Consider the following 18,899-nt stretch of genomic DNA (forward strand, 5'->3'; position numbering starts at 1 on the left):
TATTTAAAGCTCCGGCTCGAATTTTCAGTAATTGCTGATGACTTCAGATTTTCTTTTGAAAGTTTGGTCACTTTGATTTCCATGTTTGGGGTCAGTCATAAATGCCTTAGCTTTATGGAAAGTTTGAGAATGAAGGAACTTTTAGAAGGTGGTCTATGACAGCCTGGTGCAGACTGCCTTGAGTTTTTCTCACATTCAGGACAGTTTTCAGTATTGGTGGTGGTATAGACAGTTACTAGTATTTTCCTTATTTTTGTAGTTCTTGAAATGAAGCAGTTTCAGAGCCTTAACTTCATTTACATCAGCAAAGAAGTACAGAAGAGAAGGTTTCCTCAATTTGTGCTTAATCTGTCTGACTTTTGGAGCTGTTAGAAATGGTGATAACCCCACTCAGATGCACTCTGTAAATATCAATTAGTGCTTGCTGAAATGGCACAGGTTTCTCCAGAGCCCTTCAAAAGTCAGCACTAATTCAGAGCACAGCGTCCTCCTGAAAAGTAACTTTCCATTAAGAGGACTTTGCTTCTAATTCCTGTATAGAATTCCAAAGTTCAAACTATTCTTTTCTCATTTCCCAAAGACTATGCATGACTGATTTCAGCTATAGGATTTTGCAGCTCAGCAGAAAGAACAGTTGAATTGCTTTCAGTTGAAGATCAAAAAAATCTGCTTCAAAGATTATGAGGATTTTCCTTTATATTTTAGTATTCTGCAGCAAGTTCTTTCCTTCAGCATTCAGCACTGGAGATATTTGAGTGATGTGGCACTGCTCTTATCTGTGTGTGTTCTTTTTAAAATCTTTATTGATTTTAGTATAAAATATTTCTGCTTCTTAAGGTTTTAGGAGGAAGTATGACTGTTTATACACTGACAAATGTAAACATTAATAAGACAGGCTGGCCTGTAGCACATAGAGGATCTTGATCATTAATTGACAAGGAAAAAAACCATTAATCAACAGAATTCCTTAAATACCATTTTGAAGCTTTGCTTAGGGATTAGGTAGCCACTGGTATGAGATCAGGGTCTGAGAATAGTGGATTCTCATAAAGTGCTAAGAATAAAAGAGGACACATCAAACCTAAGTTCTGTATTTTAAATTATTCATAGACATTCAGGGAATGAATTAGATTGGAAATCCATAAAAAAAAAAAAACTGGATTGTGTGTGCCAGTAGAAAAATATTCCTGTAAGACACAGGTTTTCTAAAACACGTTTCAGCAACTTTGCATTCTTCATCCTTTGTGGGCTGATGCACAATCCAAATGCAGTTATCAACCAAAAGAAACTCTGAGCACTTCATAAAATCAGTGTTTATTCAGACCAGGAAGAGATACAAGCATCTGTATCCCCACCTAGACAGGTATGGAAGTGATCTGGGACCCACAGAAAGGGGTTGGATGTTTTCATTTGCTGTCCAAGAAATCTGCAGCACCAAACAGGGAAAAAGCATTTGTTGTGTTCTGCAGCAGATGGGGGAAGTGACCCCTCTGAATATCTGAACTCCAAAGTTTGTGCTCTGTGTGGTTTGCATTCACACTGTTGAGGGGACTTGGGGCTGCTCAGTGTGTTGTCTCCCATCTGCGCCACGGCACAAAGAGCAGCTCTGGCTTCTCAAACAGATCAGGGATCCTCTGAACTCGAGTCATGAGCAAAGGAACTTTTGTGTCTGACTCGAGTTCAGGCTGAGTCTGTCATTATCTCTGACAAACTTCATGAGTCACCTTGGGCAAGGCATTTTCATAATCCTCCTTTGGTTTAGTTTTGTTGGGGGTTTTTTGCGTTCCTTTCCTCTTTCCTTTTTCCTTTCCTTTTTCCTTTCTTGGTTTTTTTTTTTTTTTTTTTTTGGGTTTTTTGGTTTTTTTTTTTTTAGTGCGTTGATTTTGGGTGTTTTTTGGGTATTTGTCCAGCTGCTCCTTGCTAAGTATATTGGTTATTAGGTCATAGAGGAAAGGAAAATCTTCCAGTGGAAGGCACCACAGGACCACAGAGGTAGATCCTCAAATAAAATGCTGCAGGACAGGGTTATAATCATCATTATTATTCCAGGGTGCTTTGCTGAGGGCCTGCTACTCAGAGCACTACACAGAGTAAAATAAATCCTTTTTTTTTTTTTTTTTTTGCACTGGGAGTTGCAAACTGTTATCTCCACTTCCTTGAAAGGGCCTCTCTCTCCTGCCTTTCACAAGCTGTCAAAAAGAAAATGAAACTCCTGGCCTGAACAAAGAGAAATGCAGAGGGAAAGGCAAGTGTTTGCTCTGCATATCAAATTATGCCTTATCACAGGTGGGCTCAGAGCTGGCTGCAGCCACCAGACCCCAAATTGCCCAAGGCTCCACAGCTGAGCTGGAACTGGTGCTCTGCAGCTGCCCAAGGAGGCAGGAGATTCTCAGGACCTGTAGTTTAGAAGTCATGGCCCTTGGACAGTTTCCATTATTGCTATTAAATTGTCTCTTGAGTGTAATAGAATGAATTTCCCTTGATGCCTTTCCAGTGTATTTATTTGTTTAACTGTGGTTGGATGGAGAAATCTTTTCCCACAGTGTTGTTGGATTTTTGGGTTTTTTTCCTTCTTTCCCTCATTTCCTTCTTTTTACAAATGCACAGTTCACTCACGTGGTTTAGGCTTTATTTATAAAAAATCATTTTCATATTCTTTTATTGCAACTGTACCTTTCTTATATACTTCAGGGACTTTTTTTTTTTTTTTTTTTTTTTTTGAATAAAGGGTGAAAACATGCCTCAGGAAGACAAGGGAAGAAAGCTGGTACCTTCATTTAGCCTGGTGGGGAGGGTGGCTGTCTTCAAGTGCATGTTTTCTTCCTTTCTGCTGTCAGCCTCCCTTCTGAGCCTTTCTCACCTCAGATTAGTAAAGTTGTATTTACATCTCCTTAAATAGCAAAGGTAATTAAACCCCCATTTTTCTAGCCTGCCCTGTTCAGATCCTATTAATCTAGGGAATGAGTTGCATAGGAAATATGTAATAAAATTTCAGTGGTTCAGAAAGGAGGTGGGGACACTATTTATTAAAAAAGTAAATTGGAGGGGAATAGGCTATTTGTTTTGTTCCATATCTCAGGTGAAAATAATTGGCTCATTAATCACAATATCAGCTTGGTCATTTTAGGAAGGTCAGGCTAAAGAATGAATAGAAACAAAGCACAAGATTTTAAAATTTAAAAACAAACATTAAGAATGCCAGTGAAAGAAAATTCAGTAAATAAACCCTTGACATCTTGTTGCTTTTATATAAATAAACATTTAGAATTAAATGCATTTCATGTGCCTTTCCTCTCCCAGTTCTTTTAGAATTACACACTAGAAACATATATGTATTTATATATACACACATACATATTCACACAGGAGCATGAAAGTTAAAGTTGATTTATTTCCTTCAGATTTTTCTGGTTAAGAGTTCTTTTGGCTCGGCTAGCTTTCCACAAATCCACCACTTCTTTCCCAAACTACCCTCTACTATCTTTGAATGCAAGTAGTTACTGCCAAAGCAGAAACCCTGGGATCCTCCCATTCTGTAAGGTCCCTTGATGTTTCAGGTGTCATAATTCCCTGAGGCAAGAAGAATTTTATTTTAGTCTCAGCTTTGAAATAGCAAATTTTCATTTTGCTGTCTGTTATTTATTTATTTCTTATTAAAGAACAAATATCAAGTACTTGGGGAGATCTCATCTAAATATATAGAAGCTAGAGAAGATGTTTACCAATGAATAGTTATTCATATAATGTTTAAAAATATTTTTTCCTAATTTGGAAGGCATTTGGCTGGATGTGGCAGTGTAATCTGTCTGTCTCTTTGTTGCTGGATCTCACCTTTCTGTGTTTTTCTCCCCTGAACATCCCCACAGTATTATTCTTTTATGTGGGTCTCCAGAGCAACAAAAACCCCAGAACTGCAGCACCACCACAGATTCCTAACTGCAGGATATCTCATGATGGCTTGCTTTTGCTTGCTGCTTTTGAAATTGAAAGAGAATTGTGTCATTAGACGAAGATGAGAGATATGGGAATTTTGCAAACAACAGTGATGATGATGGACTTCCTGGGTGATATGGAAGAGAAGCTATAGTGCCTGTGATGCAGAGCTCTGCTAAATGGCAAGAAAATATGTTCACACTTGACACTATTCCTCAGGGAGGATGGGAAATGCCAGAAGCAGGGCATGTGGCATGAATTACCCCCTACAAGTGTACACACACTGAGTTTCTTTTTCTGGAAAAGGTCAAGAACTGGGTTGATCCGCTGTCAGATGTAGAAAGCAGCTCCAGCAAAGAGATGACTTCTCTGTTGTGTCCCTTTCGTTTCCTCTTCCAGAGCCCAGAAGTTTCTGATGTGGGAAACACTCTTCACCAGTTGGAATGTCAAGCTTCAGTCCTCTGTTCATTCAGTTCTCTTCAATTCTCCTGAATGACCCAAGCTTAACGTGTGATAGGGCAAATCAGCTACCAATGGATTTATTGTTTTTTACAGCTGGAAGGACTTTAATACCTTTGCCTTACTCCTTTCTTCCTTTCATTTTTGATCTCATGTTTTTCACTCTATTATCTCTTCTCTCACACATATCCCAAACACACCTGGTGAGGGATGTTCATGTCTTAAAGATTGTCCTCTCCTGCCTTATGGCCTCTTTTAGTCAAGGAAATGTTGACTCTTCCCTTACTAACCTTGCTTGAAATAAAACTCACACTAGGCTCAGTTTTGTCTCCAAAACTTTTGCTCAGAAACAAATCCAAACCAAAAAGCAGCCAGGAAATCAGGGCAATTTCCCCTTCACTTCAGAAAGGTAAATGAGAAGCCTGGTTTTGAAATTGTTTAGTACCTCTTGCCTCTCATCAGGTAATGTCCTACTATCAAGGAAGATTTGGTTTTTTTAACGTAAGTGTGAATTTCACTTACAGTGAAACCTCCCAAGCTTGATGACTGCTCTAGGAGTCATTGCAGTGGATTTTCAACGTTATGGAGAGGAGGAATGTGCAGCCTCCTCAAGGAAAACACATGTGGAATCAACATAAATTCTGCTCAAGCTGAGCCTGTAAGAGGATTTTCCAATTCAGCTATGCAAAATTGGGTCAGGCCAAAGCTTATATCATATTGTTAATTCTTCATGGGGTTTTTGGGTTTTTTAATGCTTCCATCCCTTACTCCATTACTTAGAAAAGTGAGTTCTGTTCTTCAAATTAGAACCTAAATAAGGACAAAATTTTGCATGGTAGAAAAATAATATTTTTGTTTTCTCCTTTTCTTTTTCTTTTCTTTTTCTTTTCTTTTTCTTTTCTTTTTCTTTTCTTTTCTTTTCTTTTCTTTTCTTTTCTTTTCTTTTCTTTTCTTTTCTTTTCTTTTCTTTTCGTAGGTCTGGAAATTTGAGATATTCAGAGCACACAGATGAAGGCCAGGGAGTTTTGACAATTCTTTTTGCAGGCCCCCTATCAGCACATTGTGTTTGACAAATGACTCCAAAATGGGAGAGCATGCTTTTATCCTTAGGTTTTGCACTGTACTGTAAATCTAAGCTGAAGAACTCTGGTTTTGAAAATTAGCTCTTAGACACATAAATAACAAATTGTTGGAATTTAATTTAAAACCTTCCCTATCATATTCCCATTGTCTGGATGGAATTAACAAGCCAATTAAAAAGATTGAAAAAATATATGTCACATATGTAATGTATGTAATATATAAATATCTCAATATAAATATATGAGTATGTGCATAAATCATTCAAACATCTGGAAATTTTAAGATCACAGCATTCCAGCAATTGTTCAGCCATTTTCCATGTAAACATTATATTAGTGCATTTTGCCATGGAAAGAAGAGGAAGTTATTAGAAAAATACTTCATTTTTTAATATTAATTCTGAGTTGTGTTTATACTTAATTGTTTTATATTAATTCTGAATTGTCTCTTCTACTGGTTAATTAATCATTCAAAGTTGAGTCCTCAAGTCCAATTTCCAGGTTGTTTTTCTGAGCTTCCAATTGGACAAATGAAATCTGGTCCTTCTTTGGTGACATTCATGAGAATACACAGCTGATTCTGATTGTCACCTAATTTCTCAGGCACAAAAGCCTGTTTGTACTGAAAAATTTGGTGACAACGAGTAACTCATCTGCATCAGTGTGTGTCATGTTGCCAACGATTTCCCTAACACAAGGCAACTAAGAATATTTTCTCTCCAAACCAAATTGCTATTGGTTTTTAATGAGGTTTGCTTTTCATTTAGTGGGCATTTGTGTTGATTAGGTTTGCATTGTTCCACTTTTTATGATTTTTCTTGTTAGTAAAATTACCCAAACAGTACATATTAACATGAAAGCTATTTCTGAGGAGGAATTTTAATTCTTTCATGTGACAGAGCTGTACTGCTGTCAATGCATCTCAAAGGGAAAAGAAATTAGATTATTTCTCTCTATAAAAGTCCTGGCTTTTAAAGAACTATTAATGCAGATGAGTTCATCAAGCATTTATCATACCCATATAATTCCTTTCTGAAACTTCACTTAGATAAAAAAAAAAGAAAGAAAGAAAACCAGTCACTGGTATTTGTGTTTAAAAAGCAGATAAAAGTGCTGCTGGAGATTGTACTCCAAGTGCACAGCTGTAAATGGAGAAAGCATCTTTGAAGAGTGATGCTCTGTACTTCAAACAGAAGTATTTTATGAGCTGCTTGCAATGGAAAGCCCAGAACTGGAATTATTGTTTGGCCCATGCCTCTGTTTGCTCAGCTCTAGAATATTCAAATGGTTGCTTGTGAACTCTGAAATCACAGATGGAGTTCTACAGAGCTCCCAGTCCACAGCATCATTTAAATATGTTGTGTGAAGACAGAAGCTTTCTCAAGAGGGAGTAAAGATGAATCCTAGGGGAGAAGGCAATGAAACCCCGCAATTTTTAAGGTTTTTCTCTCTGGTTGGTAATGTCAGCAAGGATAACAGGGAGCCAACAAAGAGCAAGTCCATCCTGAGCTCCTGTGTGCAGGTGAATAATCCCATAGACACCAGGGATGTTGATGCAGCCTCCCCTCTATCCTGATTACATCTGAGATTTCCAGAGATGTGCCTTGGCTGCAGTGTGTCACATTTCCCTGTGTGTAATAAACTCCCAGAGAAAATACCTTGCTGGAACCCTTGGCAGGCCATTTCAGCGAACTGGAGTAAAACACAAAGTTCATTAACAAGCTGTTTGTGTAAAACAGACCATTTCCACATATTTCAGTGGGTTTCATTGGTACAAGGAAAGGAGAACAGATTTTAAGATGTGTTTTCCTTTAGATGAGAGTGATACAAAGCACAACTGCTGTAAAACAGTATTTGTCCTCCTACCCTTCTGGCATGTGTTTTAGATTACATCAAAAGCATAGCTACTCGTTGGCAGTAAAAGGGCCACGGTAAAATGGGCAGGTAAAAAAAAACCTTCAGTGTGCTGAGAAATCTAATTTGGGACACCTGGATAAGTCTTGAGAAGCTTTATCCATGCCTCATCAAAATATGACAGCTGGTACCTACAGCACCCGATTTTCCTAAAAAGTTTTCAACATGTAGTTTGTGTTCTATGTTCCTGATCCGTATTTGAACAGCAAGTTTTTAAGGGAGGTAACTGTAAAATCTTTATTTACATGAGTATTCTCTACCTGGGATTAAGTAAAGTCAGTAAATTCTGCCTGTGACCAAATTTTTCGACTCAGCCATTTCCTCAAAATGTATGAATCTCTGTGTACTGTGGCACAGCTGATGTATCCAGCAGGCATTTTAAGACTGGTAAATTTCTAGGCTTTAAGTGCTCCATTTTTGAACCTTCGTTCTACCTAAATATTTTTTTCCACCTCATTTGAAACATGAAATCAAGGGGCTGTGGTAAAGGTCTGACTACAAATTAAAAACTCCTTCTAATGTAACAATAAATCCTGTTTGCTTTTAAGAAGTTTGTTTGCATGTGTGATATGGCATTTTATTTTGGAAAAAGCCTGTGATTGGTCAGACACAGCAAGGTCTATGGTATCCAGTCATGTGCATTGCCTGGATAATACACTGTAGTTCAGAGAGGAACTTTGGTCTTTGGCCCCTGAGTTTGATGGCTGGTATAACCTCTCTCACTAGCTGATAGACAGGAGGCAATCTTCAAGTAAAACTTGCTTTCCATTTTCAAGTCTGGGTTTGCCTAAATAATAAATTCAGAGTGGTAGTTCCACTGTCTTTTGATTCTGTTCTGTCTCCCCTCATCCCTGCAGCTACCTCTGCTAAGTAAAGAAAGAGCTGTCTAATGCCAAATTATTCGCTGTACAGAAGCTGGGAGGGGAAAGTTGCTTTTCCACCTTGGTTTTCTGGAGCTGGCATTCCTGTTGGACAATCCTGGGAAGTGGGCACAGTCCAACAACAGCACTCAGCTGGCTGAGTGAGCTTCTGCCTTGGCACCACCTCTGGATCCCTGCTAGGGAACTCCAGGGAGTCGTTTATGGACAGTCTTGGGCTAAAACAAGGCAATTCCCACCTGTCACATCTGTAAGTCACACATGCTGCTCTCCTGGAGGTTTGCAATGCTTTACAGGTTTGTGTTGCTGATGCTTGTCCTAGTTGAGATTGCACTGAGTTGCAAAACTTGAGTTCTTCTGGGGCAGGAAAAAGCATTTGGCTTATCTTCTGGGCCCAGGGAGCTGTGAAAAGCTGCAGTGCAGAGATCAATAATTATGAATGAGAATCCCATTTCCCTCAACAGTGGAAGGAAGCAGGAGTAAATAATTTCTTTGCAAGAAGTTCCTTGTAAATCCAGACAGGCCATATCAGGTTTGAATGGACTGAGTCAGACTGACAAGTGCTGATAAGAATGATTCTTTGAAGACTTCAGATTTCTCAGATAGAGAGGAATGGGTATTTCCACACATAAAAAGAACACTTTGAAGAAGGCAGTATCAGTGGTTACTGGAAGATCACACTATTTGGGAGATGGTAAACCCAGCAGAAGACAGAATTCATTCTGCAGGTAGATTGTCATCATCCTATAACAATGAATAAAAAAGGTCAGGCACTGCACATTCACTGTCAGTCTTTCTGTCCTTGCCTTATTTATGTTCCTCTGCAGTTACTAGCCAGAACAGAGCACAAGAACTGCAGCTTGCACTGATACAGGGAGTTTGTTCATGGATTATGGATCTATTAATGATTCTAGTAATAGAAACTATTCCTCAGTTCAACTGGACAATTTGCCTCCAGGTTAATTTTGTTCCAAAATGTGATGATCAGTCATCCACCAACCCTGTGGGAATTGCAATGCATTAATTTCCAAAACCATGAGGGAGATCTTTTAAATCTCTCTTTTAAGGTGTGGCAGCTGGGGATAAGATAAGCCCTGTTCCATGTTGGAGGTCACAAACAGTTTTGGGTTTTGTGGCCATGCATTTGCTCCTGTCCCTGGCATTAGATGGCCCCTGAACCACCAGTGTAGTTTGGAGAGGTTATGGTTGGGGTATGAGCAATACAATAATTTTGGCAGAAGTCTCTTAATGTTCCCTATGGTAGGCCAGGCTGGAAAATGACTGAATTTTGTGTTTATTTCTCCATATTCTCCCATCCATCTTCTAATGGTATCACTTTTGATCCCAGAGGGCTTGGCAAACCTTTCCAAAAGGAAAGAAAAAGGCCATTTGCTGACAGTATAATTTGAATGTGGAATTCTTATCTTGTAGCTGTTTCATGGCTGTGCAGAACAGCATAACAAATGAGTATGTGTGGGACTTATAAACTCTGCTTTTCTGGCTTCCTGGGGCAGGCAACAACAGAAAACATGAAGAAAGAATATTGAAACCCATTTTAGCTTTGTATTTTTTAATTATTAGTGCTGGGATTCAACATAATCCTTATGGGAATTAAACTGCATGAAACTAGTTTTTATAACAGAGTTCAGATTATGTACCCCAGTCACTGTTTATTGCCTCACCCCAGGGGAAAAAATCTATCAGAAAAAAAATCAATGCCTTTGTACTAATTCTCATTGGACTCCTATTGATATTGTATGATTTAGGAATCTGCAGTTGCATATTTTTATGTCAGCAGACATTTGTATTGTGCCGTGCTGCATTTATGTGTCAGAACACACTGCTGCTTATTTGTGCCTGCATTTTTTATTATTCAGGATAACAACAAGCAATTGCTTTCAGGACACAGTAAAGCACAACACTTAAGCTTGTAGATGAGTAGGATTTCAAATTCTGTCTGCTTCTTTTTTCACAGTGACTTACTAGGGATCTGAACCTATGGGAAAATGAGGGATGAGTGGACCATGTCACTGTGGTTATGCTCTTGATTTATTTTTTGTGGTTTGGTTGGGTTTTTTTTCCCTTCAGTCCTATCAAGTCTTTGCATGTTAGTAATTGTGTATAGGCAAAAAAATTAGTCAGATATTTCATTTTATTTGGGCAGCACAAAGTTATCTCTTAGGAAGTTCTCTCCTAGCTCTTAGAACTGTACAAGGTGGGATAAATTAGATTTTGAACTGCATTTATTTGTTACTTACTTTCTTTTGAACATTTAAAAATCTTGTTTATAATGTTTCCTTTAGACTGGAGAGCCATCCTCTCCCTCAGAACCTTGTTCTGTTCTCATAGGACACCATCAGCTCTCAGAGATTTCTGTTCCCAACCTCTCACCTCGAGCTCCTGCCTCACTTGTTCTTTGGGACAAGCAGCTCATGTGCTCCTGTGGCTGCTCTATGCTTTACCTCTCTTTACTCACCTCCAGCTCCTTTCCATTTTCTTTACTTTTTTTTCCTATCAATTACATGCATTTTTGACCAGCATTCTTCACATTGCTGTTCTATTTTTCAGCTGATTATTGAGCTTGGTGCAAATGCAAATAAATCAGCTGGGGCCAGAAGCCCAGAACTGGGGCAGTCTTGGGGCAAGTTTGGGATTTTTAATCATACAGGAATTTGAATGCAGGCCTTAACTAGAGGGAAAAAGCAATCTTTTTATTTTAAGAACCAGTGGCATCTTGTCAGTTTTTCATGTTTAAAAAAACCTCATCCCACAAAACCTATAATAAACAACAACAAAAGCAGACTGGAACTAAAGAATTTTCTCCCTCTGCTTTTCAGCTTTTTATTCTCCTGTCTTTCTCCTGTATCCCTAGAAACCAGAGAACTTCAAGCTCTCTTTCACTTCATCCTCTGGCCTGTCACCCCATTGCAGCAGACACAAATAACCTTTTCTTCCAGAGGCCTACTCTGGGAAAAATAATTTCCTTTTGATCATGCCAGTACCTGAATTGTTCATCCTGGTTTAATGATGGTGGTGTCTTTGTATTCCAGCTTGGCTTCTCAGGATAAAGATTTGTTAATGCACAAGTGCCCCTAGATTCTGTCAGGCTGGTGCTGCCAGCTTTATCTCTGCTGGTCCTCCTCACATTCAGCAGAACTACTCCTGTTTTCTTGGCAGGCTGCTACAATCATAATTTGCTTTCTTTTTGAACCTGGAACATCTTCCCAAAGGTTAATTTTTTTTTTTTTGTTACCATCTTGGCTGGATATACTCTTCTGTTTTTATTCCATTTCCCAGGTGCTAAAAGTTATTTAGAAGTGTAAGTGCAGGGATGATTTTTGCCTGTGCATGTTTGCCTGCCTGCATGCAGAGAACTCCTGGGACCAGAGAATTAATTATTTGTGCCTGTGCTATTCCTTCCCTCTGCTTTTACGTGCCTGGCAAATTGTGAATTCCTCAGAGCAGGGACGATGGCTCCTGATGTACTTGTAAGAGAGTGGGTGTTCTTGAGTGGTATTGCAATAATATTTATTAGAAGTGTTTCTCCTTGGACTGAATGCCCTGAGAGGACAAAATTCAGTGAATAACGCACCATTGTCCCTTCTGGAAATTACCAGAACTCTCTGGATCAGTGTTTCACACCGAAATCCCACTTTCTCCTCTGACAATTCCACACAGTCTCCTGTGACAAAGCACACAGTGTCAGGAAGGCAGGGGATGAACTTGAGCTGTCTGCAGTGCAAATCCAGCTTTCATGCGCTCCTTGTATAATGTAAAAGCTTTTGTCTGCTGGGTTAGGTCTAGGAGAGAAAAATTGAAAGCAGCAATATTAAAAAATATCCCCCCAAAACATACAGGTATGCAGCTATGTTTCTCTATTCTTTCACTCCTGGGCCTGGCCCACCCCCGTCTCCCCCCAGAAAAACAAAAATTAAAAACTCTTTAGGGTGCATATTTCCATGTTCTTCAGGAGTAACTTGCCAAATTTTAGTGCTAAACCCCTGCCTGGTTCTAATTCCCATTGACAGCAAAGTATATCACCAATCTGTGCTGCTTCACTTTTTCCCAGTGCAATGGATTTGGATTAACTTCTCTGCCTCTTAGCCTAGCAAAGTATAATTTTATTAATTGAGTATTAATTAATTATTAAGTATTAATTGATTAGTTTCTAGCTGCACAATACAGTATGCATGTATTTTAGTAGTCAGATGGATTACCTTGGTGATTTTTTCCCTTAAAATCCTCTTTCACTGCTTGTGGATGTAACTCAGCATCTGTATCTTTGGAGAGAGTATTAAAATAGTAGGGGATTCATGGTGATTTAAAATGAACATACACTTCAAAAATCTCATTTCTTATACTGGTCTAGTTCATAGATTGCTGGACAAAGCATTTCTTAATGCCTCATTTTAACTTGCTGTACAATAGAAATAAATTGCCTATTTCATGGGAATGTTATAAAGACTAATAAATTATTTAGGCAGGATTGTAAAGTATGTGATCCACATTTGCCTTAGAATGATACTGATTTATTCTGTGATATTCTTCACACTTTTATTTTTAGGTGGCAACTACCCACTGATATGGTAAAGAAACTGGAAAGTCAGCAATTTTAGCACTATTGTTTCAAAATGTTCAGCTAGAAATCCAAGCCAAACATCTAACTGGAATGAGGAGAAAATAATCTATTAAATGCTCAGTGCAATGAATTAGAAACACTGTGATAAAGTACACTGAAGAGAGGAAAAACCCTTGCCAGACTACTTCAAAAAGGTGTTGTTTAGGAAAATCTCTCCCCTGAAAGTTGGGAAAAGGAAAAATGGGCTTTTATTCCTGGGGAAAGAAGGTTATTTAATGGAACTGCCACTTCAGAGGGAGTGGTGCTAATGGCTGACAAAAGGGAAAATGGGCACACCTCCTCATCCTGCTGGTTTTGAGTCGTGACTGAACTTACATGAGGGTTCAGAGAACATAACCAGCCACGTCTTCAGGAATTACATCCCATACTTCTGTACCTAACGATTTTTGGTGAAGCTGAAGCTTAAAAAAGGAGCCAGCTGCAGCAGAGGAGCATGTGATGAGCTAAACCTGGATCATGGCAGGATTCAGTGTTTAATCCACGAATGACTGAAATGAAACACTTCAGATCCTTTGAAATAGTCCAAATTTTTCTTTTTCTAGTGTACTGTCGTGGCTTTTACTGAGTTTTTCATAACAATTTCCCTGAAACTCCTTGTAGGCTAACAATTTCCACATGGCAACACTTGTAAGTGACAGAAGTTTGTTTCACTGAAATCTTGCAAAGCAATGTTGGCCAGTAGAAAAGAGTGTCTAAAAAGTAAAGGAGCTTGAGTACCTGTCAAGGTCTGAGAAGATATTCAAAACAATGAGTTTGAATTATATATATATATATAAAATATAACGTATAATGTATATAATATAATATAATATATAATATAATATTTATAAATTAAATATTATATATTATAGATCATAGATTATATATATTATAATATATATATTATATATATATATATAAAATAAAGAAATGGTACATTTATTTATTTATTTATTTATTTATTTATTTTTAAACTGTGACACCTAGTTAGTGCTGCTCCAGAAATACTTTAAACCATATAATGTCATATATAATTGCTGTTTTATGAACAGCCTTAATTTTGGAAAGATTTAAAAGCTATTTTTCCTTTTTTTTTTTTTTTTTTCCCTTTCTTTTGCCTAATTATATCCAGTCTCTTAATTCCAAGGTTGAGATATTGACACGTGGCCCCTTTTTTTTTTTTTTTGGTAAATGGTAATTTAATTTTATTTTTATGGTAAATGTAAATACTTCATTATAATAGTATAAAATAAAGTCTAGTGTTTTGGGGAAATTGCTGCTGTGACAAAATTATCAGCAATTACAAGGTATTAGTTCTGAAAATGTAAATGATTGCCAAGTTCAAATAGCTGTAATGCTTTATCTCATAATTCTATAACATCATTAGAGACATAATTATGTAATATCATTAGAGATGGAATCCTCACATCCAACTTGGTTTCCTGCCCAGTTTGTCTTTAGGAAAACTCAGAACAACAATTTGTGCATTGCTTATTCGTAAAAAATGTGATGAAAGAGCTGGAAATATTTCTGTTGACTTAGCTGTTCTGAATGCAGAGCAGCGTTTAGAAGAGCAGCATTTACAAGCAGATAATTTTGGAACAAGGGTTTGTAGGAAACCATGGCTCACATAGGCTGGAGTGCTGTCTCCTCACACACATTTGCAAACAATTCCCTGCATTCAGCCGTTGCTTCATGTAAATATATACAGTGATAAGTTATAATGCACCCCATAAAAGAATTCCTTGGGGTGAGTTGTTGGGGAATTTCTCCTAGAGGAAGTTACACTTGAATGCACAGGCTGTGTAAAGTTACCAGTTTTCAGAAAACATTAAAAAATGAAAATGGTGCTCTGTTGTGTGAGGAATGGCAGCACTGGTGCAAAGTTATCTGAGCATCTGTGGCAGTGGGGGAGCAGGGCTGGCCCCAAATTGCCCAGCTGCCAGAATGGATATTTGCACAACTGTGGCGTTCACTATTTCCAGTAACAGCTGGAAAAATCAGCTGGATCCCCACTGTGCATAGCCAGTGCCTGTGCTGCTTGAAGCTTCTAGGGGACATGGAATTACTTGTCTCCTAAGATGCTAAGAATAGAGAGAATGCAGCACTAAAAATATCTGCAAGATAATTACCAAAAAAAAAATGCATTTGGGACTTTAAGCAACATTATAAATAACCAGAATGCTGTGCTGGCTTGATTTCTCTGTGACCAGTTATTAAACTTGTTAATGTTCTTCCAAGACTTTGCAAACATCTGTGTGCAGTTCCTGCCTTCAGCACACACTCCCACGTGCTGGAAGTTTTTAAACCTTAAAGTGGAATTCCTGTCTTATGCTCTCTGTGCTTTGAGCACCCTGCCTTGCCAGGCAAGAGGAAAGGCTCAACAACTGGAGAATCCCTCCTACCTTAAGAATTGTGAATTATTTTCTGATCTATGAGTCTGTCACACCACATGTCTTATGCAAGGTGCTGCATGTTGAAGCACAGATTTGTCACCCCTGTGTGTCTTGCACCCTCTGCCAACAATCTCTTCTCTTCTCTTCTCTTCTCTTCTCTTCTCTTCTCTTCTCTTCTCTTCTCTTCTCTTCTCTTCTCTTCTCTTCTCTTCTCTTCTCTTCTCTTCTCTTCTCTTCTCTTCTCTTCTCTTCTCTTCTCTTCTCTTCTCTTCTCTTCTCTTCTCTTCTCTTCTCTTCTCTTCTCTTCTCTTCTCTTCTCTTCTCTTCTCTTCCTCTTCTCTTCCTCTTCTCTTCCTCTTCTCTCTTCTCTCTCTCACCCTTTCCAAGTGTCTGCAGCCACAGCTGGATGTGGTTCTCTCTTCCTGGTCTCTAGCAGGTGCTTCAGGCCAAACCAGCTGCTTTCCCTGTTTGTGTAGAGTGGATTGGAAACATGTGGCTCTCTAAAAGTGCAGTATTCAAAAATTACAACATATGTAAAAGTGAGCCCCTGTCTCCTTTTTATAGACTGCTGAATAGTGAGATACATAAAAATATTTTGATCTCTGTGGTCACTGTTGCCTTGTGCTGTTATTGATCACTACAATTTATCTTTAAGACAAACATGGGCTCAAACTACCTGTGGAGTGCAGGTGATGTTTTCTACAGACAAGTTGATGTTATCTCTGTTTCAGTAATTTTGTAGAGAAAAAAATCTCGGGCTTTATACGGGCAAGAAGTTGGAGAAGCAAATACCAGAACCTAGGGTGTTAATTGGAATTGTTATTATTCTGAGGGGTTAAAGGGAGATCTAAAACACATCCACATGTTGTTTCACAGGAAACTGTTGGCAGTATCATTCATGCCAGAGGAATTTCTGCTCAGTCAAGAGTAATACAGGTGCTGTTTCTGGGTAAAACACAAGGCACAGCAAAATCTGCTGGAAAACTCAATTTTCCTGTACCTCTGACTCATGTAATAATCTTTAACAATCTGTTGATTCCACTGTGCCCTTAACACTGCAAGGCATTATGCTGGGGTAAGAGCACAGCATGGATCCATAGGCCATGATGGAATTAATAATTCCATCCAAGAATTCCAAGAGGCAGGTTTTTATAACCATGTTTCTCCTGGAAAATGTGTCACTGCAAACTGCCCCACAGAAATTGATATACAAGAGACAATTATGGCTCTCCTGCTGATTTGACTCAGGTAATATTCATCTTTCATGAATGTTTTCCATAAAGTAAATGACCACTTCTGCAGACAATCTAAAGTCAAAGTGAACAGACAGGCTTCTGAAACTACCCCAATAAAACATGACTTGAGGGAGCTTACACAGCATTCTTTTCAGATCTTTCCAGATGATGAAATCCCATGTGATTCAATCTCTCCTAGGAAAATTCAGTCAAGGATTTAATATCTGAAAGCTTTACTCTCACGAAGAATTATTTAAATTTGCCATCCTTGACAGGAGTTATGATTGTGAGACCAAGCAGAGGAAGTCATGCTACAAAACAAAAAAATTATTTAAATATAAACTGGTTCAAGCCTGAACTGACACTTTGAATGCTTCTGTCTCTCTGCTAAAAAAAATTGGGTGTAAGAGAGGGGTTTTTCTTTAACTTTGTTCATTGCTAAATACACAGAAATCTAACATTTAAGTGCCTAGGCACAATGCACACAGGTTAGAAAAATGGAGGTGGTACACATTGCATTCAGCTGCAGGCACAAGGATTGGTATCTCACACATACCCAATGTGCCTTCCAAGATATTCAGTTGATCTTTGGACTCTGATTTCTAAGAATAGGAAAGTAAGGCAGATTAGGAAAGTGATGCCTGCCAGAAATGTAAAGCTATCTTTGATACGGGTTTGGTGGTTTTGTGGTATTTTTTTCCCTCCTGCAATGCATGCCCAGGTAAAAAGTGTTCAATAGCAAAGCATGTGAGGAACACTAAAAGTCAAGGTAATTCACTTCTTTAGTGTGATGATCTTTCTTCATCTCTTAATAAAATAAGCTCTCTCTGAATGGCTGCCAGATCTGGTGAGATACGGTCAGCAAAAATGCTAAAGCACGAGACATGTTTTGGAAAGTGCTGTCCAACTTTTAATTCTTGTCTTTGCACTGCTTGTGTTGCACTTTTTCTACTGTTTAGAAAGGTCTCAGCACCCAATATTGGTGGCAAGATCCTTTTTGTGCAACAGGATGCTTTTTGTGGTTGTCAGTGCTTATTCAAGGTGATCTGTCCACAAGTTTGGGACATATTTTCAGAATCTCCTCTTTAACTGTGAGCATTTCCAGAGCATTTACCTCAAGTGATACTTCTTGTTTTAACAGCTGAACAATGTCTATGAGAATACAGAAAGCTATAAAGTAATGGTAAAGCACAAAAATATGATACACAGAAAACCCTTATTGACAGATGCTGAAAATAAGAATGTAACCTTTGGCGGCTTGTTTTGAATTTGAATGAGTGCTCTTGTCATCTGCAGCAAAATATTCATAACTGGTATGAGAATAACTGGCATTTATGGGCACCTAAATATTGTTATTTCCTATCTGTGTTTGCAGAAAATGGGCAGATCTTCCTGAGGTTAGCTCTTGGTATGCCACTTCTAGGGCAGATGGGGAAATAAAACACTGAAATCAAGTGATTTTAGCAATGAGAGAAGGTAAGGGAGCATCAGTCCAAATGACAAGCTGAGGCTCACAACATTCTTTGTGTGTGCTTACAGGAGATTTGGTTCTCTAGGAGTAAGAAAGAGTCTCTATTTAAAAAATTTTGCCTGCTATTGTTTATTAAAGAAACCCCAAAAAACTACCATCCACACAGACTTCTGATCAAGAATGTCAGCAGAGTTTAAAGGCTGAAACCTTAATACTTTTAGGTCTGAGCAGCTACCACCTTCTAAACTGTGGTCTAGTTTATTTAGACTACTCAGTTTCTTTCCTTTTGAAATTTGAATTAAAATTTCATGCATCTTTGGCCTTTTGAGCTGATATATATTTGTTGTTTTCATATCCTAAGATGATATTCTTTAATTGAAAAACCATCCTATCATATATGCACCTCAAATGAGACTACTTCACTGGAAACAATATATTATCATGAAAAGTATGTTTTTGTAGTGCTAAAAAGTTTTCAGATGGTTTATCACAAAAATCCCCTCAGACTATTCAGAAGAAGACTGAATTCAGGTAAAATTGTCGTTTCATGTGACAATGCAAAGCTAATGTTAGCCAGTAAATAACAACACATTGCTTTGCTGTTAAGAATATAGCCATGAATGACCAACCTGAGACTCTACTTTTGCACTTTTAAGTATTTTTAAAGCAAGGTGTGCAGCAGGGGGAAAATTTAGAAAATCACTAGAAAATGCCCTGTTAGATAAAAGCTTTGCTAATTGCCTCCAGAGCCTCTGTGTGAACACAGCTATTTTGTACTCTGGTTGGAGAAGTTATTGTGGAAAACTTCTAACATTCACTTGAAAAAATGTTGAAAAAGGATCATGTGTTCTGCATTTTTTATCAGCACTAAAAATAGCTGCAGTGCTGAAGGTGATCTGTGTAGCAGTGATGT

General features: G+C 38.2%; 1 long non-coding RNA gene across 1 annotated transcript; it reads left to right on the forward strand.

Annotated features, from left to right (window-relative positions):
• Positions 1 to 4,108: 4,108 nt before the first annotated feature.
• On the forward strand, positions 4,109 to 7,288 carry LOC132074799 (uncharacterized). The gene is made up of 3 exons (XR_009418654.1): positions 4,109 to 4,801; positions 4,917 to 5,050; positions 5,369 to 7,288. It is a non-coding gene; the product is annotated as an uncharacterized LOC132074799 (long non-coding RNA).
• Positions 7,289 to 18,899: the final 11,611 nt, after the last annotated feature.

Source organism: Ammospiza nelsoni, chromosome 6 (genome assembly GCF_027579445.1).
Source record: "Ammospiza nelsoni isolate bAmmNel1 chromosome 6, bAmmNel1.pri, whole genome shotgun sequence".
Taxonomy (NCBI): domain Eukaryota; kingdom Metazoa; phylum Chordata; class Aves; order Passeriformes; family Passerellidae; genus Ammospiza; species Ammospiza nelsoni.